The 26,689-nt window shown below is 38.8% G+C and overlaps 1 protein-coding gene across 3 annotated transcripts in view; it reads right to left on the reverse strand.

Moving 5' to 3' along the window:
* LOC128742004 (nuclear receptor coactivator 7) overlaps positions 1–26,689 on the reverse strand; it is a 464,218-nt gene that overhangs the window by 172,390 nt on the left and 265,139 nt on the right. The window lies entirely within an intron of this gene.

Here is a 26,689-nt window from a genome sequence, read left to right on the forward strand (position 1 = left end):
TTCGTTTGGCCCAATTCAGACTGGAAGCTGGAACATGAAATTAGATGTGGAAGAGAACTTAAAATTGAAATTGAGATTTCACTTGAAATTAGGCTTGAAATGGACGTAAAATTACCGTTAATTTTTAAGGAAGCTGGGACACGTGCCCCTATGCAGATTGGGCATGCCAGAGATGATGCGTAATATTTTTAGTGGTGGAAGGCATATTGCTCTTTTATACCTCAATTAGTTACAACTAGTGTCATTCGAGAATACTTGCAATACCTTTGAACTTTAGCATAACTTTCGAAGTTTACCGTTTAGGTCAAAGTGTAAGTAGTCAAAACTTGTAAAGTGGCTAGTATTTATAAATTATGATTATAAAAAAATAGCAACTAACGAATCGAAGACCGAAAAATAGGGGTGTTTTGCAAATCAACTTGTGCACGGTATTACTTGCAACACTATTTTGATTTAGCCTTCATTATGAAAATAAATGTGATTTCAAACCATGAATGCATCTGTCGCTTTTTTAAAGATATTCTGTGAAAATGCAGTATATATGCGAGCTTCGATCTGCCTTTTGAAGGAACGCGGAATTTTTCACAATTTTTAATTTTTTATGGAATAGAAGAGAAAATAACATCATACAGATGCAAATTTACTTTGCATGTACTGTCTACTATAATAATTATTTATTGTAGGGGAAGGGCGGTAAAGACGGACACTGCGGGAAAGACGGACACTTGTCATATTTCATAAACAATAATTTTTTGAAGCAAATCAATGATGGGAAATGTTTCTATAGATTGAATTAACACTTTTGAAATAAACTGCCGATTTTTAGCAGCGTAGCTGACAAATTTATAAGCAAAACAAAGAAAAAATGCGTATATACGCTAACCGATGTAATTTTGTGCGCGAAGAAAATAGCTGGTAAATCGTTAAAAAACAACATATTCATGCTAAACCGACGACATTGCGTTAGTTTGATCTTTCACTGAATATCCATTGGAAACCTAGTGAATTTTTGGATATTCAGTAAAAAGTTATTGAAGTTTGAAAAAATGGTATCCAAGTCGGGAAAGACGGACACCCAACGGTAGGGAAAGACGGACACACAGATTTTGAACAAAATGGGTTCACAACAACGCCCAACAACGATTTAACATTGCAAATACTTCCATATTATATATGTAAAAGTAACCAGAAGTCATATAACAGTTGGAATGAGCCAACTTTTAGAAACGATTAATTCGTTACAAATTAAAATATTGACGGGAACCATTCTATTTTCTCGCTCAAAGGGGGGATCGGGAAGGGGGTTTCCCAAACCAATTCTTTCCTAAATACATTATGAAATATGTTAATTTTTCTTAATACTGATAATTCAACGACGCGTGACACCTTTTTGCGAGTGTCCGTCTTTCCCATATCAAGTGTCCGTCTATCCCGCCCATGCGCAGAAACTCTAATTTATACATGATGTTTATAATATTAAAAAATGCATACATTTTGGAAGAAATTTTCCAGCACACGTTGTAACTTTATTAGACAGAAACTTAAAGGTTCAGTTTATACGAAAATTGGGATCAATACAGTTATATTTGAGTGGATATTGAGTCTTTACCTTAAGGTGTCCGTCTTTACCGCCCTTCCCCTACAAGTGCTGTAAGTCGTGCTATATTGGAAGTCACAATAGGAATTCATCATTTCTTCTCCATGTTCAAAACATAAACAAAAACTACAAGGTATCCAGCCCTAAGGGTTGTACGAAAGGGTGACGTAGGACTATGTCAGATCATTAGATCAAAGACTAATGTAAACTGCATTTCTGGTATATGTATGTTTATAAGAATATGTGACTGTCATTGTTTAAGTGGATGTTTAAAAGAGAAGAGCGAAATATTCAGATTCAATTTTTCATTCAATGCAATGGTGGCTTTGAAAATACGTGGACGGGGGTTCATAAGTACAATGCCTGCAACCATTGAGACCGAGATTTTTTTAAAAATCACTTGTGTGCACATTAAGGTTGAAATAGTAATAAATGACCAGCCCAGAGATTAAATATGATTATGCGTAGCTTGACATGTTTCAATAATCTTACTTACTCTCGCTTGTGGCCTTTAAAAGGGTCATTGGTTACAAATAACTTTAAAGCCAAAGCACATTCATCGCAAACATGATGAGCCATTCGAATGTCCTTCTCTTTTGACATGGCAACAGGCACGTAAGTTAGCGACGTCGATTCACCGTCTCTTGCTCCGAGTAGGTTTCACTACTTTACTTTCACAGCTTACCACCTGTTACATAGCGGAAAATATGGCAAATGCGCAAAAATTTCTATTTTATTTGAAAGAGAGTCCTTATCCTCCTACCACAGGGGTGAGGGGTCTCAAACCATCATAAAACAAATTCATGCCTCCAAAAACCCCATCTGCCAAATTTGGTTTGCTTGATTAGTTCTCGAGTTACGTGGAAATATGTGTATATGGGAACCCCCCTCTTACGTTCTTCATAAAATTGCTCTCTATCCCCGTTCATAAAATTGCTGGTCATTTTTTCTATCCAACGACATATAAATTGTTCTGTTTCGTTCAGTCGTTTAGTAGTATTGAAAATCTTTCATGCAAACGTTACACTTCTATTTTCGTTTTCAGAAAGTGCTACCCAATCTCAGTATAGTAAACAAAGACGTAGTCCTACGTCAAAAAGTTGATATTTGATATGATGCACTAATTTTTTAAAACGGCATTCACTGCAAATGGTTATATAAATAAACAAATGCGTTGTTTGTAAAAGGAAACCACACTAATAGATGGTGTGGTTAACTGTCTTCCATGCTTGTGAAGCAAGGTAATCACGAAGGAAATGTATGGGAAAATTTGAAGTTGAAAATTTTCGTTAATTTTAACTGTATTTAGTGATTGAAAATGAAAATTATAATGAAAACCATATAATTATTACATCTATTCTGAATCGTTTGGTATTCAAACCATCAAAATCCATTCATAATTGGCAGAGCTATTAGCGTTCTAAATCTTTCATTTTTACGCGACGCTCACATTTTTGTATTTTTTGGAATTACCCCCAGTGCCAGCTACCTTCCTGGGAGACGTAGTGCTACGTCAAAAAAGAAAATTTAACTTGCTTAGTGAGTTATTCATTTGATATAACATAAAACAGCACAATAATTAATTAATAACAAATTGAGGTATTATACCTCAATGAGGCATTTGTAAGTCATTCTTTGTAACTTCATAGCTGATTCAGTAATTCATTTGGTATAGTACAAAAATGTAAAATAACTTATTAATAGCATATTGAGGTATCATATCTCATCGAGATATTTATGAGTTATTTTTTATTAAAATACGATTACTAATGAATATCAAATTTAGATATGATAGCTGAGTTTGATATTCATTAGGTGTGGATGAGGTATTGTCTCCTGCTCGGGAACCATCGCCATGGATAACCTTGAAACAATAATTGATGGGGCAACCAACGACCCCCAAGAGTTGGTGATAAACACTGGAGTAGGTGTAGAGGTGGCGCACGACGGTAGACCGGAAGTGCGCAGTCCGATCGGCACGGACAATACTGGCGAAGTAATGGATACAGGGATGGAAGAGGACTTTAACCTCGACAGCATGTCGCTGGAAGGAGGACTCTCGGCTTCATCTCTGATCCTGAATTCACCATCAGGGAATGCGGAGAGCGACGCGGATAACCTTCCCGATCCGGTGACGCTACCTGAAGTCAAGGGGCAACCTGGGACTTCCGGAGTTGTAGCCAAGCGTCTCTCCAAAGCGCAACGGCGACGGCAGAAGTGGTATCGGAGCAAGGGCTACTCAAAGGACGAAGCGGAGGAACTTGCCCTTCTGCCGGCCGGCCAGCCTAGCCAGCGGGACCTTGTCGTTACCAAAAGGCAACGATCCGCTGATACGGCGTCGCCGAACATCAGCAGCAAAGGTCCCACTAAAAAGAGACCACGCAGTCGAGCCTGCGCGGGTCCTTCGGCACCAAAACCATCCTCGGGGTGCACCTACAGGGAAATGGTGGATGCTTTCAGTGTAGCCATAACTACGGCTGATTATCCCGTTTCCCTGCTCACTACGGATCAGCTCCAGACTGTCCGCGCCGTTCTTCTGGATCAAATAGCTGACCAGGAGACTCCAGCCATTAGACCCAAGTTCAGGAGCTGCCAGTTCAAGAACGGCTACTTGATACTGGCTTGCTCTGACCAGAACACGGTCAAATGGCTGGAGCAAACGGCATCTACTCTCGTCCCGTGGGAAGGAGCACAACTACGGGCCTACGACACGAAGGACCTGCCGAAGGCTCACACCTTCATAGGGTACTTCCAGGACAGTGTCGGCACCACGGACGAGAAAATCCTGAGATTCCTCCAGAATCAGAACGACGGCTTTTCAACGCAAGCGTGGCAGATACGCCGTCGCATTGTGCGTGGAAATACCGTGGAACTGTTAATGGAGGTTGACCAAAAGTCGGCAAGTCAGATCACTGAGCAGCGCTTTACGCTAAATTTTATGTTTGGCAAAGCACGCATGCGACAGGTTGGTAGAGGTCTGATCAACACAGGCGCAACAGTCTCTGCTGCAAAGTCGAGGAAGGTACGAGCGGAACTCCCTTCTGGGAGCGCCCCGCCACCACCAAGACAATGCAATCCTGCAACGTTGAGGGTGGAAAGTGCGGAACTTCCCACTGGAAGTGCCCCGCCGCCACCTAAACAATGCAATCCTGCGAAGACTAGGCGAGCGCCGCGAAAACCTCGCAAGAGGCGTACGCAGCAATCACCAGTCGATAGCAGACCTCAGAGGCTCAATCCGCCGTTAAGTGCGGGTCGGACATCTGTGGCCTGTCGCCTGCGGCAACCGAAGCCTGCCGGTGTGAGCGACCCAGCCGCTCAACTCAGCGAAAACGCTGCTGGTACCCGTTCGCCAAGGCTCGATCCAGTACTGGATCAAGCTGAAAACGGCAATCCTGCCTCCAAATGAGCAGCTTTCGCTGCATTCAGGTGAACCTCCACCATGCCAAGGGCGCGTCTAGTGTCCTATGCCGGAGGTTCACCAAAGAGCAGCTGAGTGCTGCTCTGATCCAGGAGCCATGGATCAACGATACCACGATCCTCGGTCTATCCGGCGCTAATGGTAAGTTGATCTATTGTAATACACAGTCCAAGCCTAGGACTGCCATTCTGTTAAATAAGAGAATAACATTTTCTCCAATTACAGAATTCATCCAACGCGACGTCGTTGCCATTACGGTGGTAGTCCCGACGACTAGAGGGAAGCAGGAGATAGTCGTTGCGTCCGCCTACTTTCCAGGGGACAAGGACGAAATACCACCGCCCGAGGTTGCTGAACTTGTGCGGTACTGCAGAGCAGTCAACAAGCCGTACGTGATAGGCTGCGACGCAAATGCGCACCACACGATATGGGGCAGCTCGGACACAAACAACAGGGGTGAGTACCTACTTGAATATCTTACTTCTAACGATGTCAATGTAATCAATGTAGGGAATGACCCCACCTTTATAAACGCTATCAGACAAGAGGTCCTAGACCTTACTCTATGTAGCGCCTCTATAGCTGAGAAAGTCAAAAACTGGCATGTCTCTGATGAACCAAGTTTATCAGACCACAGACATATCATTTTCGACATCGAGGCTAATCCTCTAAAGAGAGAACAATTCAGGAATCCGAGGAAAACCAATTGGAGTTCCTTTAGGGATCATCTGATTGCCTCACGTAATTCCTGTCACAATAATATACGAACTCCAGTTGAGCTGGATATCGCCGCTAGTGACCTGCAATGTAGGATCACAGACGCGTATAACACAAACTGTCCCGTAAACACGCGAACAGTTTGCCGTGATGTGCCCTGGTGGAATGAGACGCTTAGCAATCTCCGTCGGAAGGCAAGGCGTCTGTTCAACAGGGCCAAAATCACGTCTAACTGGGAAGACTACAGAGCTTCCCTCACCAAATACAACGCTGAGCTACGCAAAGCCAAAAGGAAATCTCGAGTTAAATTTTGCGAAAGCATTCAAACTCTGCCAGAGGCTACGCGTCTGCAGAAAGCGATGTCCAAGGACCATTGCAATGGTCAAGGGCAATTGAAAAAAGAGGATGGGAGTCTCACTGTTACCACCAGGGAAACTGGAAGTTCTGATGAACACGCACTTCCCTGGTTCGACAGTGACCACTGGGCAAAACATAGGCGGGCATCAGTGGAATGGGTCATTACACAATGTGCCAAATGATTCGGTTCTACTTGCACGCCGATTGTTTACGGAGGCCTCGATCAATTGGGCACTCAGCTCTTTTGAACCAATGAAATCTCCAGGTCCGGATGGTATTCTACCCATTTTCTTACAAAAAACGGACGGTGTTATAATGTCCGAGCTCATCAACCTCTTTCGAGCCAGTTTCACTTTGGGGTATATCCCAGAGAATTGGCGGAAAGTAAGGGTTGTGTTCATACCTAAGGCTGGCAAAAAAGACAAAACCATGCCTAAGGCTTTCAGACCGATAAGTCTGACTTCAACGCTTCTTAAGCTGATGGAGAAAATCACGGATAACTATATCCGCAATGAGTTTTTAAAAAACTCTCCGTTACATGTAAATCAACATGCATACCAACACGGTAAATCTACGGAAACCGCACTGCACTGCTTAGTGACGTTAATTGAGAAATCGCTCAAATATCAAGAGACGGCACTTTGTGCTTTTCTTGATATTGAAGGCGCTTTCGATAACACGTCCTTTGCGTCAATTAATACGGCTCTCTGTCAAAAGAGAATCGACCACACTACAATGAGCTGGATTCAAGCAATGCTCTCGAGCAGACAAATTACAGCATCATTGGGAGATACGTCGGTCACGATTTCGGTGATCAAAGGATGTCCACAGGGAGGAGTTCTCTCCCCCCTGCTCTGGTCACTGGTGGCCGACGCACTCCTTCACAAGCTGTCACAGCTTGGTTATGAGACCATTGCTTACGCCGACGACGTTGTACTTATCGTCAGAGGAAAGTTTGACGCAGTACTGTCAAGTCGCTTGCAAGGAGCTCTAAACACCACCATGTTATGGTGCTCACAAGAGGGACTTAATGTAAATCCCACCAAAACAGTCGTTATACCATTCACTAGGCGAAGGAAACATACCATTACTCCGCCTATACTGAATGGTGTCAGACTGGGCTTCAGTAATGAAGTCAAACACCTCGGAATAATTCTCGATAAAAAACTGAACTGGGCTGCCCACCTAGATTATGCTGTTAAGAAAGCAACTTCGGCTATCTGGGCATGCAGGTCACTGTTTGGCAAAACCTGGGGATTGAAACCTCAACTAGCCTTCTGGTCATATACTACTATTGCACGGCCTAGGATAACCTATGCTGCAGTCGTATGGTGGCCAAAGGTGAATGAGGTGACAGCCCAAGCCAAACTAAACAAAGTTCAGCGCCTGGCCTGTCTTACAGTTACCAGTGCCATGCGTACAACACCTACTGCAGCCATGGAGGCAATGCTATGCTTACTGCCTTTGCATCTTCATGTGAAGAAGGAAGCAGAGCTAGGCGCACTACGGTTGCAAAGGAGTAAAACCATACTCGAAGGTGACCAAATCGGTCATCTTCGCATACTTCGGGAATTCAATCTGACACCCTTAGTAACTTCAGTTTCTGACTGCATGGAAGCCAGGCCCAATATGGACGTTCCATATGAGGTGATTGAAACAGATCGCTCAATGTGGAATAATGGAGGGCCAGATCTTCCATCTGGAACTATCTGTTTTTTTACAGATGGTTCAAAAATGGGGGCCTGCACAGGCTCCGGAGTCTACGGACCCGGCATCAGGGAAACTATCTCATTAGGAAAGTGGCCCACCGTTTTTCAAGCAGAAGTATATGCCATATACATCTGTGCGACAATATGCTTGAAACGAAAGTACAGGCATGCGAAAATCGGTATCTTCACGGACTGCCAAGCAGCACTACTGGCTCTCAAGTCCGCCAAATGCGTGTCCAAATTAGTTTGGGAGTGCAGCACAGCATTGAGGGAACTCTCCCGCCAAAACAAAGTTTTATTACTTTGGGTGCCCGGTCACTGCGGAATCGAGGGCAATGAATTTGCTGACAACCTAGCAAGACAAGGATCAGCTCAGCAATTTATTGGTCCTGAACCGTTTCTGGGCACCTCCACATCCGCCGTGAAAGGCGAACTGATGACATGGGAAAAGCTAGAAATAGCATCCCGTTGGAATCAAACACAGGGTTGTAGACAAGCTAAACAGTTTATCTACCCAAACCCTGCAGTAGCTAAAAAACTACTCCATTTAACTCGTAGTGAACTACGCACGATCACGGGACTCCTAACAGGACACAGCCCCGCTCTTTATCATTTAAAGAATATCGGCAAGGTATCATCTGACACCTGCCGCTTTTGTAACTCTGAACCTGAAAGTTCAGCGCATCTGCTCTGCTATTGCGGAGCTCTTGCATTATCAAGGCACAACTTCTTAGGAAGTTTCCTTCTTACTCCATATCAGGTATGGAGCCTAAATCCCAAAACGGTCATTGGCTTTATAAACCATGTAGTACCGAATTGGGGCACAGGATTACAACTATTCCGCTCAACTCCATCAATGGGTATGAGCGATCCGTAAACTGTGTACAGCAATCGGGGCCTGCCACAAAAGACGATCATTAAGACTGTCGCAGTGGCCTTTTAACCCAATGCCCTTCTGGCATACAAAAAAAAAAAAAAAAAAAAGCTTATTCAATTCTAAGTCCAATTTCCAATAAACAACCTCTCCCAACCGAGATTCGAACACAAGACGACTGGCTTATTAGACTAGCATCATACCTTCAAGGCCAACTGGGAGGCTATTCCAAACCTAATATTACGTTAAATTTTGGATCAATATTAGTCTAATTTAGTGTCCCATTTTTGCAATTTCTACATAGTTATATTTCAAGTCCAATTTCAAGAGCAATTTCAAGTCCAATCTAAGTACAATTTCGAGTTTCGCTTCCGATCTCAAGTTAAATTTCAAGGCGATTTTAAATCCAATTTGAGGTGCATTTTCAAGTTTTGTTTAAAGTCCCATTTTAAGTCCAATTTCAAGTCTAATTGAACTTCAATTTAACCTCAGATTTGAAGTTTGATTTCAAGTCCAATTGAAGTTCAATTTCAAATCAAATTCCAATTTAACGTCCCATAAAAAGTTTTATTTAAATCCAATTTCAACTTAAGTCTTAAGTTGAAATTACGCTACACTCCAATGTTATGTCAAATACATTTTCAAGTAAATTTTAGATCTAATCTAGATCCAATTTCGTGTCCAGTTTGAAGTCCTTTTTAAGTTCCATTTCGATTCTAATTTATTTCCAATTTTAATTCCCGATCTTGAGTTCAATTTGAAGTAAAACTTCGAGTCCAATTCAGATTCAATTTCAAGTTCAATTTAATGTCCCATTTATAGTCCGAATTGAAATCTAATTTAATTCCGCTTTAATTCTGGTTTCAACTATGCTTTGATTTGGAGTTCAATATTAAACCTACTGTCAAATGTAAGTGTCCCAAGCCTAATTTCAAGAGGAGTTTTCGTATTCAATAGGAGTTCAATTCAATTCAATGTTCAAATCCAATGTCAAGCCCAATTTTAAGTCAAATTTCAAGTTTAATTTGTGTCCAATTGAATGTCCTACTTTAATTCCAATTTTGAGTCTAACTTATTACCAATTAACCCTTCGATCTCACGTTTAATTTCAAATGCAATTTCAAACTCAATGTTAAGTGTAATTTGAGGTACAACTTTAGTTCCAATTTTATGTCCAACTTTAAATATAAATAAATCGCAATTTTGTCCATGATTTAAAGTTGAATTGCAAGCCCTATTTCATTTCCGATTTGAAGTCCTATTCTAAGGCCAATAAAATTTTTATTTAATTCCAATTTTATCTCCGATTAAACTCCAATATCATGTCTGATCCATTTTCGAATTGAATTTCAAGTCTTATTTCGAGTGAAATTTCAAGTTTAACTTAATGTCCCATTAAAGTCACATATTGATGCTTATTTATTACTAATTTTAATCCCCGCTCTTGAGTCCAATGTGAAGTAATGTAAAACTGTAATGTAAAAATGTAAAAGTAATGTAAACAATGTGAAACTTCGAGTCCAATTTAGATTCAACTTCCAGTGCAATTGAATGTCCTACGTTAAGGACAAATCAAAGTCAAATTAAATACCTTTTTTAACTGCGATGTGAATTCCAATTCCCATTAAATGTCCCACTTTAAATCCGAATTTAATTCTAGTTCCAAGTCGGATTCAAAATCCCATTTCAAGCCTGATTTGAAATGCAATTTATAACCCAATATCAAACGTAAGTTCAATTGAATGACCCATTTCAAATCCAACTTCATGTCTTATTTCATTCCAATTTTGCACAAACGCAACTTCGATGTTGAGTCAAATTTCAAGTATAATTTCAAACCCAATTTAAGTTCAATATTAAGTTCAATTGCATGTCACATTTTGAATCCAATTTCTAGTTTCATTTTATTCCACTTCATATCCGACTTAAAATGCTTTTCCAAATCAATTTTTTTTCATAGTGGTTTTAACCCAGAGGGTCATTCACCAAATCAAATCTATTTTGATTTCAGTTTGTCGGTACAATTTTAAGTCTAATTTCAATTTGAAGTGCAAGTTTCTGTTCAACATTGAGTCTAGTTTTACAACACGTCCAAGTTCAAGTTTGAGTTCAAACTCAAATCCAAATTCATATTCTAATTTAATGCCAAGTTAAGTCCAATTTCAAGCTCAATCTCATATTCAATTTAAAGTCCACTGGTTTTTACATTGAAAATAATAACGTATACTGGGTGTTAGGTAGCATAGCGTATATATTTCAGGAGGTGATGGAGGACCATATTTGACGACAAAAATCCTTCTACGTCAAATCTGAATCGTTATAGACTTATTAAACATTTTTAGTATTCGGTTCTGTTTGCCTTAAATTAGCTCTAGTGCAAAAAGAATCCTAGCAACGAGATTCTGTTACTTTCATTCGAAAGCTAAGAAAATTTTGTATTGGAAATTATCCTTAAACCTTCTCCTTCTTGAAATTTAATAATTTTTCAGAAGCAAAATCTTTGAAATAAGTGTTTCTCGAGGCATTTTTAAAGGATTTCTCCTTAAAAAGTGTCATAAAGTGGACTGCTTTTGTCTACCAATTTTAAGCTCTAGTATCGTTCGATAATTCGCTCTTTGGCGTAAAATGGCTATTTTTTGAGTGTTTTTGTAATTTAATTTTAAATGTATGGTGTATGAAATACATTGTTGTTGCAGCTTTTGATTTTCATACGCGTCACACCGTGTCCGTTGCACGCAGTAATCTAGTGTGCTATGCGTGATGTATGGATTCGTGAAGTTTTCAAATACTAATTCAACAACCAAAACGATCCGTTTATAATTTATTTGCAAGGAAACTAAGAGACAGACGTTTCACATCAAAGAACGAATTATAGAGCGGTACTAGAGCTTTAAGTTGGTAAATAAAAACAATCAATGAAAAACAAATATAGAAGCAACATTTCGCCAGCTAGCCTACTTTTTGCACTAGAGTTAATTTAAGGCAAACATAATCGAAAACTAAAATTGTTTAATAACTCTGTAATTATTGTAATTTGACCATATACGTAGACAGTTTTTTTGTCAAATGTGGTCCGCTATCACCCTCTGAAATATTTGCATTTTGCACCGAGTTACCTAACACTCTGTATATGAAAGGCAAGAATAGATATTAAAAATTAGTCCTGAGTCGTAATGGTCAATTGGTTAACAGTTTCGTTCAAATCGGAGAGGAACAAGTTGAACCGTTTACAAATTTCAACTGGAATGGCTCACACTACTTTTCGTTTGAAACAGAAATTTTTTTAAATTTTCAATTGAAAAACAATTTCAAGGTCAACTATTAAACCCAATATCCAGACACTCAGGAGCTCATTACTTTTTACAGTTCAACAAAAAATATTTCAAGTACTGCAAACAGAGTTATTCAATCTGACTTCAAGTTCTTTTCTTTTGTATTTGAACCTGATAAGATATGAACTGTTTTGTACTGCATGTCAGCTGTTACCATTGAAAAGATGGTCACAAAGTTTTGTTTCTTTTTTATTGCAGTCAAAACTGGGTCACCTGAAGTTCTTTTTATACTTTACACAATCCTAATATCAACTATGTAGAGGCGTATTGGGACTGTGTTTTATTTCTGTTGGTAATCTGGCAGCTCATCCTTCCGGTGGTTCTAAACCGTGCCACAAAAGTAATCATACAGACTGTAAACGCGGTCCGTCTATCAGTGCTGCTACCTAGTTCGGTTTACGTGATCCTTTGAGAAAGATCCGATTCGCCACAAAGAAGCAACGAAGCACCAACGAACGGCTGCCGGTAACCACTACTGGCCATAAAACAGTATTTGAACGTGAAATAATGTCGACTGCAGAACCACAGGCTTGTTTCATTGGCAGTGTTTTTCAGCCACTCATCGACTATTACGTGCCGTAAAATAATAGCTGATTGATAGCCGACTTACGTTTAAGCACCGAGGCATTGTTAAACTTGAGTTCTGGCTTTCAATACTAAAGTGGTTTTCAATTTTTTACGGAGAATTCAATCATCCTCAACTGGCTGTAAGAAGTTACAACCTTCTTCAACCTGCAAGTTGACGTTTATAGTCCCTGCTGAATCGATCAGCTGGTGAGCGAAACAAGCCTGTTTAAAAACAGCTGCTTGTGGAAGATATGCACTTAGCCACAATCATAGCTAAACAATAAAGAAAAACAAACAACCGTGTCAATGCTTTGTTGCGGCTCATAAATTCCTCCAACTAGGTGTGTTTTACCGGTTGGAAAATAAAAATACACGTTGTTAAATGGACCCTTTTGCTGGTCGAAAGGTATGAGCTCGCAGGGCTCAAAGTTAAACACACCAAATGAATGGCAAATGTGCCAAAGCCATTTATTAAATTATCAAAAACACAGCACTTCCGTGCATAAAAAATAAGACATGCTAATCAGTTAAGCTGTTTCCTTCAGCCACCAGTCCTCAGTCAGTCGTTGGCCATTTGATCCAGTTTTACAATGCGAATCACAAGTGTTCACGTGAGCCTTTTGTCTGTATTGTCACCCAAATTTAACTCCTTGTTTAGCACTTTCACTTTCCGTGCGATCATTCGCGCGTTCACAGACGTAACCAATCTTTCTTCCGGAAAATGAAAACTGCGAGCAACCCCCCTCGAAGATGCCCTATCCCTTCGACGAGGAAACTTTTCCACTGCACTTCAACCCCGTCACCGTCACAACTATCACACACACACACCACGCACTGCCAGCGCTCCCACGGCTTGATGAAATCCAATTTCGAAACAGGGAACAAAACGAAACCTCGCGCGCGACACGACGATGGATTGCGTCCACTCTCCCGTAATACTGCCAGCGTTCAACTGCCGCCAAAGCGAAAGCTCTATGATAACACGCGCGATAATAGCACAGGGCCACTCGGCAAAGGCCTGCCCGTTGGTCGTGTGCCGGGCCGGGCTGGGCTGGTGGTAGTAGCCCGACGATTGATGCTCAGTACTTCAGCAGAGAGACGCGCCGGAGGTTGCCAAAAGAAGATCTAACGCTTACAACACCGGATGGCACCAATACCGAAAGCCTAAAGTGACTGTTACAGGATTGAAAAATGAAATAAAAAGTCAAGAAAGATGCAGCACAAACTGTGTGGTGAGAAAAAAACGGCGCGGAAGAAACGCCAGAAGAACAACGTGAGCTGCAGAAAAGAGAACAGGCACAGTGCCGACCCAATGTGTTTGGAAATGGATTAGAGTCCAGCGTCTTGCATACATGTAGTTTGGAATCTCAATGAGATCTCAAATCTACTGTCTTACCTCCCGGAAAAAAATAACCATAATACGAAGATAAAAATTATGGTAACAGTAGGATACAAAATACAGTAAAAACAATAAAATTTATCGTATGAAAAGATAACCAAACTATCAACCTTATTGTTGTCCACCATAACTTTCATGATTTTCAGAGATTCTACCATAAAAATCACGGGTTGTTAAGTATCTTAACAATAAAAAAAATCTAGTTTTTCGCGAACAAAAATTTCCATTTACAATAAACGTTATCGTCCTTTTAAAGTAATTTTTTTAGGCGAAAAAACAAAATATAATTAAAAGAGGCAGCAAATTTATGATGAAATATGGCCAATTCTATATCGTAAAATAAGAACCAAAAATATTAATAAAATTTGAATTTGATGCACTTTTACAATAATTTTACCATAAGTTTCAATGTTCACAATAAAAATTGTTGTAGATGCATTGTTTCTACCACAAAATTTAATGTAAATTTTTTTCCAGACTGACTCATAACGAACATGCGTTATATACGGGAAAGGGTTTCGTAAATCAAAAACTTCGTGGCTTTTCGTTTAGTTTAATTGATCATATATTCGAATAGAGCATACAAATATCAATTATTTACCATAAATAATTACTTGTTTATTCCAAAAATAAAAGTATGCGAATTTTTAGAATTTAGAAAATAGAGGTTCGTTATGTAAGACAGTAAGACAGTAGTATTGTCTTTCTATTATAATACAATACGAACATACAGCTTTTGTAATACTAACTCATAAATAATAATCAGTTCACAGTGACTTTATGGTTAATTACAAATTTGACTTATTTCGCTATAATATTCCTCATTGATTGCAAAAATGATTTTTCAATAGTAGATAAATTCATCTCGTACTACTAAACAAATCTATTGTACGCCTGAATGCCGAATAAAACATGTTTTGAATTTTTTTCTTTTGCTGCACAATCCAGCTGTCAAACTATCGCTCAAATTGTAAACATCGTAAGATGCGGCTACTGAATTCGTAAGCCTCGCAAATGCAAATTAAAAGAAAAATGAAAAAATCTGAAAAATGATGTTCGTATCAAAACAATGGTAGAATTTGTATTCTTCTTCAGATAAATCTATGTTTTATTTAAGTTTTATGGAAATTGGAAAGAAAATAATTGTGCCATGATTTTTCAAATTTTATACAATTATAGGTCACTCTTTCTGCAGATCACCATTGATACTGCAGCCGAAAATTTTAATGTAATGGAACGGAAATGTTTTTTTAGAAAGCAATAAGTTCAACACGATGTAGTCCGTACTATTGCAAAACCACGCAAAAACCGGCAAAATTCGTAAATTAGCAGAGAAATATCGCTTACCATATTCAACGGTTCGGCGATACAAACAAACTCTCCCAAAAATGAAAAACCCGATCTTAGCTCAATTTTAACAGTATAATCTATACCTATAAAGAAGGATTTCTGTCTGTCTGTCTGTATGTTCCTTTTAGAATCGAAAACTACTGAACCAATCGGCACGAAAGTATGCATCTAGAGGTTTGTTGGGGCCAGGAAAGGTTTTAGTGATGGTTAGAAACCCCTCCCCCCACTAAGAGGGGGGGCTCCCATACAAATGAAACACAAATTTCTGTATAACTCGACAACTAATCAAGCAAATAGAACAAAATTTGGCATGTGGGTGTTTTCGGTGACAAGAATTTATTCTATGGTAAATTGAGACCCCTCCCCTCTTTATAAGGGGAATTATTATTCCTCTCCTCTTTAAAAGGGGGGGCTTCCATACAAATTTCCTCATAACTCGAGAACTAATCAAGCAAATGAAACCAAATTTGGCAGGTGAAAGTTTTCTAGGGCAAGAATATTTTCTATAGTACATTAGAACCCCTCTCCACTTTAAGAGGGGGGGCTCCTGTACCAAAGAAACACAATTTTCCTCATAGCTCGAGAAGTAATTAAGCAAATGGAACCAAATTTGGCATGTGGGTGTTTTTGGAGACAAAATTTTTTTCTATGATGAATTGGGACCCCTCCCCGTTTTAGGAGAGGGGGATCCTATACAAATGAAATACAAATTTCCTCATAACTGAAGAACTAATCAAGCAAATGGAACAAAATTTGGCATGTGAAAGTTTTTGAGGGCAAGAATATTTTCTATGGTGAATTAGGGCCCCTCCCCACTTTAAGAGGGGGGGCTCCTATACAAACGAAATACAAATTTCCTCATAACTCGAGAACTAATCAAGCAAATGGAACAAAATTTGGCACGTGGGTGTTTTTGGAGACAAAATTTTTTTCTATGATGAATTCGGACCCCTCCCCACTTTAGGAAGGGGGGATCCTATACAAACGAAATACAAATTTCCTCATAACTGAAGAACTAATCAAGCAAATGGAACAAAATTTGGCATGTGAAAGTTTTTGAGGGCAAGAATATTTTCTATGGTGAATAAGGACCCCTCCCCACTTTAAGAGGGGGGGCTCCTATTCAAACGAAATACAAATTTCCTCATAATTCGAGAACTAATCAAGCAAATGGAACCAAATTTGGCATGTGAAAGTTTTCTAGGGCATGAATATTTTCTATGGTGAATTAGAACCCCTACCCACTTTAGGAGGGGGGGCTCCTATATAAATGAAATTCAAATTTCCTCATAACTCGAGAACTAATCAAGCAAATAGAACCAAATTTGGCATGTGGAGGTTACTGGAGGCAAAAATTTTTTCTATAATGAATTGGGACCCCTTCCCATTTTAGGAGGGAGGATCCTACACAAATGAAATACAAATTTCCTCATAACTCTAGAATTAATCAAGCAAATGGAACCAAATTTATCATGTGGGTGTTTTTGTAGGCAAGAATATTTTCTATGGTATATTTTCTATAGATTTCCCCACTTTAAGAGGGGGGGGGGGGCTCCTATACAAATGAAAAACAAATTTCCTCATAACTCGAGAACTAATCAAGCAAATGGAACCAAATTTGACATGTAAGTGGTTTTGGACGCAAGATTTTTTTCTATGGTGAATTGAGACCCCTCTCTTCTTTAGAAAGCGAGTTATGGCCCATCTCCTCTTTAAGAGGGTGGGCTTCCATACAAATGAAATGCAAATTTCCTCTTATCTCGAGAACTAATCAATCAAATGGAACCAAATTTGGCATATGGGAGATTTTGGAGTCTTGAATTTATTTTACGATAGTTAGAGACCTCTCACCCCTGTGGTAGGGGGATATGGACTCTCATACAAATAAAACAGAAATTTTTGCGAAACTGAAAAACTAATCAAACTCGAGAACTCTTCCATAAAACATTAGTCAATACAAGACCACAAAAACTATCTATAGTAACACTAGATCATTCAGGACGAGGCGGTCGCGAGTGTTGCCGGTGACCCGCCGTCGGAAGCGCCTTCCACTGGGGGGCTTGCAAAACTCGAGATTGTGACAAAGATCATCCGAGATTCATGATTTATGTACAACACAGGTTAATTTGTGGCAATACGAAGTTTGTCGGGTCAGCTAGTAATCAATATATATAGAATGCCAGTGTCGCTGGCGTTTCATGGATATTTTGGTGGCAAACATGTTGCTGGTTCGTGTCTTGGATACGGGAACAACATTGTCAAATTGCCCAATAGAAAATTTTCCTGCCGACGAAATACCCCAAAACGACCAAATCGGGTGATTTATCCTACGTGATTTACGGAAAAGCAGAAGGATTTTTTATTGGGTTGCCTCTTTAGTTTGACAATCAGATTCCCGTTTCGAATCGTGCACTCACACATATGCGCTTACAATGTGAATACATAATTTTCAAATGTGTGATGTTTACCACGAGCACTGCAGCGACACTGGCATTCTATATATATTGATTCTATTTTAACAGTAAAAGTTTTTAAATTTCGCCAGATTTGAAAAAAATCTTAAATATTGTTCTTTCGAATGAACGATAAAAACTGATTTCCCTTTGTTTTATTTGGGTTTCAGGAAGCAACGCACTACACTCTTCTGATATGGTAATATTGACAAATACAGGTCCATCATTACATTTTGAAAGTAGTTTTTCCTTGAGATGCCAATACCGGGGGGTATTTCGAAAACGGAATTTTCGGTATTGTTAAATGCAATCCCGGTAAAACCAGTAAAAACCGGCAAAAGCTAACACTTAAAAACAACATTTACAAATTAAATGATTTGAAGAAGATCTCTCCATAATCAATGGTACTCAATTTCTTTTGGCATAACTAATTGATTAGTTCATTAAAAAAATAACGCGAAGAGAATTTATCGTGTCATCTTAAATTAATGAAAAAACTTCCAGAGGCAGACAATTTTCATTCGGTGTCCACAGAAAAAGGAAGTGCAATTCCGAGCGGTAAATATGATATGTGACATGAAAACCCTTGTTCCAGAACTTTCAATAAGCGGCTTAGATACTGATACTTGTGATAAATTAATACTGAAAGTGCAGTCATCGCTTAAGTAAAACGTATGCTTGTTTCTTAGATCGGACAAAGACGTTCGAAGCGATGATTGGAGCCCGTCTAATTGGCTCAGCCCTGCCAACATGCTATTCTAAGCAAATTTTTATTCCAGTTTGTACTAGCAACCGAACAAATTCCTCTTCCGTGGTGTGTTCTGACATTTCTCTAGAGTAATCCGTTAATTTTCACTGAAGATTTTCTGACCAGCTTCACTGTATATCGCACATTTCATGTATTGCGCAATATTCTTAATATTCTTGGCGGTTGGCGCATTCAAGCATGAAACCGGACCTACTTTGCCCTTCGCAAAACGCTAAGATCAAGAATCATACGCCGCCGTACGAAGCTGACAATGCTCAAAACCCTTATTTAACCGATAGTTCTTTACGGACTTGAAGCTGTGATGTCGTTCACGGTGGAAATATGCGCCCTTGTCGTGTTTGACCAGAAAATAATGCGGATGATATTTGGCGGAGTACAAACTGAAAGCGGGGAATGGCGGAAATGTTTTATGAATCATGAGCTGCATACACTTCTTGGAGAAATTGCTATCGTACAGCTGACTTACATCAGTCCATACTCCGGCTCCATACTGACAGCGGTGGGGTATTTCGGGGGTTTCCCTTTGGAATAATTACATAATTGAGTTATTATTTGTAGAATCTTCAATCAAGAAATTTAGTTCGCCCTATAATTTAGAAGTTTTACCAGTGATTTAAGTTTCTAGAGTTGTTATTTGATCATGCAAAAAATACCGGTTTTCGATCGTGGAAAACCGGTAATTCTGTATTCGAAAATAGCCCGGTAATACCGGTAAAGCATCCCTAGTTTTTCCCAATTCATCGTATTTTTCCATCCATCAGGCGAATTTGAAGATTCAACAAGGAAGAAAATAATGGCGTTCAGCTATAACAGCGATTCAAAGCAAGTAAAGTTATGCAATATAAGATATGGTTGAACTTAGACCATAACCGCCCCGGAATCAAATTAGGAATGACAATAGAAGAAAAATCAGAGGGGTTGTGTACAAGACACGACCGCATATATAGGTGACGCAGGACTATATAAGTGATAGTAGCATGTATTCATGCTTGTAATCATTCGATTCTTCATATATACGTGCTATATGCAACATATATACATGCTACATGCCAGTTGTATGTAACATTTATCAAAGTAGTAACATTGCATACGTTCAAATCTCAAAAGATTGTGCATTTGAAAACAATTTAACAAAATCAAGAACACAAACTATTGCTTTCCTGCTACCTTACTGAAATTAAAGATTGTTTTTATTATCCATGGTTTCCCACGTTGAAGGGATTTTACCAATTCAATCCTATTTTATCAACAGCACATCTCTTCGCTACACTTCTAATGAAACAGCAAGCATGCGTATTCATACAGAGTCGTATTATAACCGAACACTACAGTTGTAGCACATTTTTCCAACATAGATATCAAATTCGCCGGGGTTTAATCGTCTCGCAGTAAATAATTTGCGATCTGTTGGGGCGACGAACTCCTGTCATTTTTTCTGGCACACTTCCCTAACACAGACATCAAATTGGACTAGGTTTAATCGCGTTCGTAAGTAATCTGTTGGCACGAGGGGGCTCTGTCACTCTTTCTGGCGTACTTCCCAAGCAAGGACATCAAAATGGTCTAGGTTTAATCGCGGTGTTAAGAAATTTTGTTGAAATCAGAAAACTTTGTCACTTGTTTTGGCTTACTTCCCAAGCACAGATATCAAATTGGTATAGGTTTAGATCATCGTAAAGAATCTTCCAACCAATCACGAAGCGAGAATTCTGGTAAAACATAGGTTCATTATTTTCAATTTTTCAATAGTTCAACATCAAGAATCCATAATTTTCTTTATTTGGGTCAATTCTTAGAAGATTTTCCGATCGATTGGTGTAAGAATATTGAAAATCGATTGGAAAACCGCTGAGCTATTAGCGCTCAAAACCTTTCATTTTTCGTGACGCTCGCATTTTTCGATTTTTTGGAATGACAATCTATCTCAAAACTTGCCGTAAGACGTAGTCCTACGTCAAAAAGAAGTGCAATTCCAAGCGGTAAATATTATATGTGACATGAAAACCCTTGTTCCAGAACTTTCAATAAGCGGCTTAGATATTGACACTTATGATAAATTAATACTGAAAGTGCAGTCATCGCTTAAGTAAAGCGTATGCTTGTTTCTTAGATCGGACAGAGACGTTCGAAGCGACGTTTGGAGCCCGTATAATTGGCTCAGCCCTGCCAACATGCTATTCTAAGCAAATTTTTATTCCAGTTTGCAGAGGTTGGAAAACTCGCAAAATGAATAGATACGCCGAGCATCGGCAAACGGTTTTTATCATGATAAAACAGCTACGCGAGTGGTTCAATTCGCCTATAACAATGAGCAACATACACTCACGCTTCGTAGCATCGATGAATATACGAATATCGTGAGCAACGCAAAAGTGCGAATGGACGCTTTCTGCTGCTTGTAAAGCCACTAACACTACTTTAAACTATTCCCTTTTCGTGGTAATATTATTTTGAATAATTTCCGACGTCCCCGGGCATTCTATATCCGAAAAATCGAACACACTCAATGTTCAATATTCAATTTTTGAACGAATTCTGATGTTCACATTAATGTTCTGTTCGTGATAAAATTCAAAGCCGATGCGTGCATTATCGGCGAGGCAGGCGAATAGTGTATGTTCATGAGGGATGTTCATCGATTCAAATAATCACTTTTTCGCGAATTCTCCAACCACTGCCAGTTTGTACTAGCAACCGAACAAATTCCTCTTCCGTGGTGTGTTCTGACATTTCTCTAGAGTAATCCGTTAATTTTCACTGAAGATTTTCTGACCAGCTTCACTGTATATCGCACATTTCTTGTATTGCGCAATATTCTTAATATTCTTGGCGGTTGAAGCATTCAAGCATGAAACCGGGCCTACTTTGCCATACGCATACGCCGCCGTACGAAGCTGACAATGCACAAAACCCTTATTTAACCGATAGTTCTTTACGAACTTAAGGGGACATAAACGACTAAAATTTTTGAAATAGTCATAAATTTTTTATTTTAGATTTTGATTCTGCAGTCTTTTCCGCTTATTTTGATACTAATTTTGTAATGATCCGACTACGGAAAGAAGCCGAAAAACGATCACACACATAAGCATTCCAGTGCGGCGTGGAACAACCTCGACGGAATAAAACGCCGCTCCTGAAATACCACGATTTTCAAACTTTATGTACCTTTTTCTCAGAAACTACTCAACGTATTGGAACAAACTTTTTTTTTGTTATGTTGGTAGTAGCTTGGTAAAGATTTTTATAACTTTTGAGTTTTGTAGACAAAACACAGCTTAAGAAAAACGAAAAAGAAGAAAAAAAGATGATTGAAAACATAAAATTTTGTCTTCTTTGCGGCAAAATTTAAAAAAATAAATTAATGGCAGCAAACGACTAAGAATTTTCTGAGCTACACTTTGCTCTAATCAGTTTACATAAATGTTGCAAACAGCCAGAGATACGAAATGATTTCAAATGATTGATAGCTTTAAACTACCCAGCAGTAGCAAACTTTGACTTCGTTTTTCTCGAAATCAGGTTTTTGTCACTTGGTTCGGTCTAACTTAACACCGACCACATTATTTGCTATATTCTTTGTAGTAAAAGTGACTAAGAACTTTGTAGCGCAACTTCCAGTTTGTGGTAGAACTATTAAAGAGCAATGACCTGCCTGCCATAAAGCATGTTTTCAGTCATAACGTATCGAATTATCGACAGATTGTGCAGCCGACGAAGCAACGGATATGCAAATGTTGTTGACAAACAAGGTTGCTAAGTTGTTTATTGAGTGATTTGTACATCCTTGAACAGCATCTCTGAATCCAAAATACGTATTAGACAAAGAAAACGAAAATTATCAACAATGCAGCATTTAAATGCGCTTTTATTTCGGTGAATTCTGTCACGTCTTTCGACACACAAACTTGTTAATTGATATTCAAACGTGAATATTTACGAACCATGGATCACTGTATACAAAACATTTTCGAAGCACATTGGTTGGTAGTTTAATGCCGTGGACTGGGGTAAATATATGAGAAATCGTTTGGTACTCATCATAAGATAAATTCAAACGAATTGTTGACAAGCTGATAGCGATTTTCTATCGTAGCTTATCAACACTTAAAGGAAAATAAAACGGTTACCTATATTGTAAAATGTATTATAATCAATCGAAATAGTTCAATACCATACAATACAAATATTTTCACTTAGAAACAAATACAGAGCTTATCATCAAAGAGCACAAAATTGCAGCGATATTTTACACCAGCAGGTCGATGCAATCCACAAGAAAAGACAAAATGAAAAGCAGATTTGTCAAATGTGACTAGAATGCGATTAGATCGTTTCGAGTGCTAGATGAAGCATACAGATACAGCTTCTACCTAGATACATACATTCATTGTTAAATTTCATTGAGTTGTATTTGCAAAAAAAATTACAGCTCTCACTACCGTCAATCTGTGTTATTATATTCAGAGTCTTTTTTCGTCAGTCGTCTTTTGCAGTATTTTTCGATATTAGCACATGTACTCAAGCAGAAGTCTCAAAGCAAAATATTTTATTTGTTGACGAGTCCTTGAATAATTTTGTAAAGCATCTAGGCATAACTAATAAAATATTTGAAATAAAAATTTGTCACAATTATGCTGGATTTTCAACTCTATGAATTGAAAAGCAGTGAGTTTCTCACGACAACAACGTTTATTTTTGGCGATGTTTACAGCCCTTCCGTGACCTTCTAAAGTAAATGAAGTCGAATCACAACAAAAACATATGACATCATATTTAATTCATGATGTGTAAGCAGACGTTTTCACCCTCGCAGAGGTAGGTATATGAAAGCTACAGCACACATCGAAACCGAAACGCTTGCTTCAGCACTCCAGTTTAGTTTGCTATACCAAATCTTTCTTTCCACCGTGCCAGGTAGATAAGCCAACCGATCTCTATCCAAGAAGTGTGCTGCTTTCGTACCGATTTGAGAGGCAGTGTTCGGCGTGTTTATCCGTGCACATGACACAGTAGGCTGGCAGCATCCGAAGCTTAACGTAGCTTCAAGCTACCTGAAGTGTAAAAACCCGAGTGGAAGATTTTAGATAATTGGCAAATTTAATAATATAATTATTTACGACAACCCTCCAACAAAGTTTTGGTTCAAAATTTTTTTACTAGCAGATGTTTGTTTGTACAGCAGAAAGCCGTACGGTTTCTGTAAGGTGGATAAAACAGTTCGCGTAAAACAGTTCAATTTGCGTGCGCGTGACTGTTGAACTACCACTCGCACGACGTTGACGTTGTGTTGGTTTTTGTTTTTATTTTTCGGTTGAACTCAGCTGTTCACTTTTTGGGAGCTGAAAGATGACGAAACCGTAAACGGATTGGAGGAGATGGTCATTGATAACAGAACGCCTCTGTGCTCGTTTGCTGTGGTCGTTTTTGATAAGTTACATCAATAATTAATTGGCTGGTTTGTTGATAAGGTCATATCAGGGAAGCAAAGCGATGCATTAATAGGTACAGTTGAACATGTTGTCATCAATTTGCTAAATAATAAATGAGAATATTTAACGACTAACAACCAACTTTACAAGTTGGACTTGGACCCTATTGTAACGTAGGTCGTCATTTGCTTGTGACCTTGTACTTGAAGGTTTTCTATTTTGTATAGTAAATTAAATTACAATCTGCACATTTTAAGTAATTAATCTCATAGCAGAAACCTATTGAAAATAATTCAACTACTCTTAATTTCATTCGATTTGGATATTCATAAATAATAAATTGCGATTTGCATAAATTTAACGGTATCAGAGGTGAACCAAGATTTCCTCCAAAAACCTCTCACCAAAAAGCTAACCTCACCGAGCATCTAGCGGTTGAACATGTGACATTGTTTCGAAGAGCTTAATTTACAGTAACAAAATTGGACTTCATCCAGTGAGCGGTCGGGCCTCCCGTGGCGTATCTGTGTCTTAAATATGCAAAATTTTAACATGCATGAAACGGCCTATTTGATAAACATTATTCCGGTACGGTACCGTCTATGTGCGTTTATATATAAGGTCTTGTGCTGCTTCGTCGTAATTGCCTATCCGCGTTCTATTCAATAGAAATCGTTAGAAATATCCACGTTCTGACACCCCCCTTGGTGATTCATTGCTGTAATTTTTGGTTCGGACGAAGGAAAATTTTGATGGGACGAATTTAAAAACGGTATGGCAAATTTAAAAAATTAAGTCAGTTGCGTAAAATTTCTATAATATGCCTATAATAATCGCTTTTCAGTTAAATTAAAGTGATCGGATCGGAAGGTAAGTGCGTTTGAGTCAAATCTGCTCGAGAACTTTTATGGTTATTCGTTAAAATCCACCCAAGAAGTGATAAATATTGAAGTGGCTTTCCTTACTACGACGGGAATTAGCAGTAAACCCTACATATTTTATATCTTTTTTTACGCGCTGGCTCGCATGAGCTGAGAGCTTGGATAGCCAAACAAGTGCGTCATTTTCAGAAGCAAGCCGTCGCGTGGCTGCATGCAACAAGCCGTGGAATAAATTTTGTCGGCAACCTATTTCGAAAACCAGTTTTATTCACCTAATGGAGTGATTCGGCCCGGGCATTCTGTTCAACATATTTCGCCTAGAAAGTGCATCCTTTGTGTTTCCAAAATGTCTTAGACTCAGCTTATATTTCTACTGTGTGGCCGAAATCATTGTGTAATTATTAAATTTTCCATATCAATCAAATCATTTGTCAAAAATTTAGATTTTGAGCAAAAGCAATATAATATTTCAAATTCGGAAAAAATATTTTACTCTCTCATTGCACTCTAAAAGTGCCTTTATGCATCGTAATGCAGTACCCGCTCACCGTTGTTTACCCTACAAATCTTATTCTATTATCAGACATGAATCTTAATCAATTGTTAAGGATGGGTACAGAGAATCGAATTGAAAATGAACACCAAGGTGTCAACAAGCGATAAAATTCGATGTCAAGCTTTTGCTTTACTGATGCGCCATTCAACGGCAGACAAACAGCGGCCGACTGGGGTAAAATGCCCTTAAAATTCTGAAAGTAAAATATGGTACGTCAGAATTTGGTGAAGATCGACTATTTTCCCTACCCTAAGGAGCATACTTTGACACCTAGTAACTTTCTGTTCTGCAATTCTCCGACATTTTGCACCGAAAACCCAACCCCTTTTGTCAGAAGGCGCCAATTTTTCACGAAGACAATGAAAGACTAGCTTGTTTACGCTTTAAATTGAATCTAATTGGAATCTTCAACTCCTGACGTGAATTTCATTTGATCCCACAGAGTAAAAGTGCAACAAATTGAGAACTTTGTCACGTTAGATCGATTCTTCACTTTTGTGCCCGACTGTAGTGAAGCGTGATTAGCACCTCGCTCGATACTTTTATTTATGCTAAACGCAAAAATTGCTTGTGTCTACTAGCGACTTTGTTATGCGCAAAAAGCCAAACACCAAGCGAACCGTTAAATTGGCACGCAAACGAACTAAGTAAACAAGCGGCTTCGTAGTCATGTTTCGTGCCGAAGGAGTGTTGTGATCTGCGTAAAATGTTGGTACTTTTAGTATTGATTTTCCATCGAGATATGCGTTAGTTAACCCTTAAATGCGCAATGTTGCTTCAACACAACATAGTGAGAAACATCCCCAAAGTAAATTATGTTTACCGCCTTTAGATAAGTAAGTTTTTTTAAAATGAATTTTTTCAGCGTGCGCATTTAATGGTTAACAAGAAACTAGCAGTCATTAACTTTTCGTCGGAGAGACCAATTTCGGAAGCAGTTTTTGGGTCCAAAAGCGGGGTACTTTTTATAGAAATGTATTCACTGCGTTCTTCTTGCCAATTTGAACACAACGAATATATTTTCATGAACAAAATTGGCGTTTCAAACAAAAAAAACTGCTTTTGAATTTTGCAAGAATCGAGGATGACTAATTTCACCTTAAGACCCAAACAGAACGCTGCATCAACGTGTCATCAGTGTTATTCTGACTGTGAAATTGGCACTGACGGATACGTTGACACAGCATCTATCCTGTACAAAGGACCATGTAATGGTTCAAAAATTGAAATTAGCCTATTGTATTGTATGTTTGAGTAAAATATGCGCCAAAAAACGCA

The sequence above is a fragment of the Sabethes cyaneus genome, chromosome 3, assembly GCF_943734655.1.
Source record: "Sabethes cyaneus chromosome 3, idSabCyanKW18_F2, whole genome shotgun sequence".
Taxonomy (NCBI): Eukaryota; Metazoa; Arthropoda; class Insecta; order Diptera; family Culicidae; genus Sabethes; species Sabethes cyaneus.